General features: G+C 60.1%; 1 protein-coding gene across 1 annotated transcript in view; it reads right to left on the bottom strand.

Annotated features, from left to right (window-relative positions):
- LOC104169254 (zinc finger protein 436-like) overlaps positions 1 to 676 on the bottom strand; it is a gene marked incomplete at both ends in the record, with an annotated part of 2758 nt that overhangs the window by 532 nt on the left and 1550 nt on the right. The gene's annotated exons all lie outside the window — the stretch shown is intronic.

Below are 676 nucleotides of genomic sequence, written 5' to 3'. Positions count from 1 at the left end.
CGTTGGGTTCCTCCAACCGCAGGTGGGTTCCCGCTGAATAAATACAATAAATACGTCAAAGAAACCACTCACGCCGGGTCCGTGCCGAAACAGCGCCAGCAGCCAAACGGTGGCGCACGGCAGGGAACCACCGGGGCTGAACACCTGGGCTCATTTCTTACAAACAAAGCCATCAAATTGGGACATTTTGCCCCAAACGGCGTCATTTGGTAGATGGCATCATCCCGCCCCTGAGCGCGGCTGGGAGGGCTCAGGGTGTTGCTCAAGGCTGGCGGCACGGGGAAGGTGGGATGGTCAAGGGATGAAGCCACCCCAGATATTTTGGGGTGTTTGGCAAGGAGCCGCTGGCATCTCCCGCACCCCTAACCCCATTCCCCTTCCCGCACCTCCCCAGCCGCTCGGCACCATCTCCCCAACACCCATGGAGGTGGTTTCTCCTGGACTATGCGTGGAGAAGGAGCACGGTTGGGATGTCCTGATGTCCGTCGGCAGGATTAGGTCTGATTTTTTTGGAGGGGACCCCCCCAATTCCCACTGGGCCCCCCAGCCCCATCTCCATCCTCCCCCATCTACCCTACCTTCCTACTCTACCCTACAAAAACTACGTCCTCGGGGCCGGGGCTGGTGCCACCAGGGGACCTCACCGGCTTGGGAGTAACCATCACCCGCGCACGCA

The sequence above is a fragment of the Cariama cristata genome, unplaced genomic scaffold (genome assembly GCF_000690535.1).
Source record: "Cariama cristata isolate BGI_N322 unplaced genomic scaffold, ASM69053v1 scaffold26810, whole genome shotgun sequence".
Taxonomy (NCBI): Eukaryota; Metazoa; Chordata; class Aves; order Cariamiformes; family Cariamidae; genus Cariama; species Cariama cristata.
Note: the sequence above shows the minus strand (reverse complement) of the source record. Positions and strands in the feature narration are given on the sequence as shown.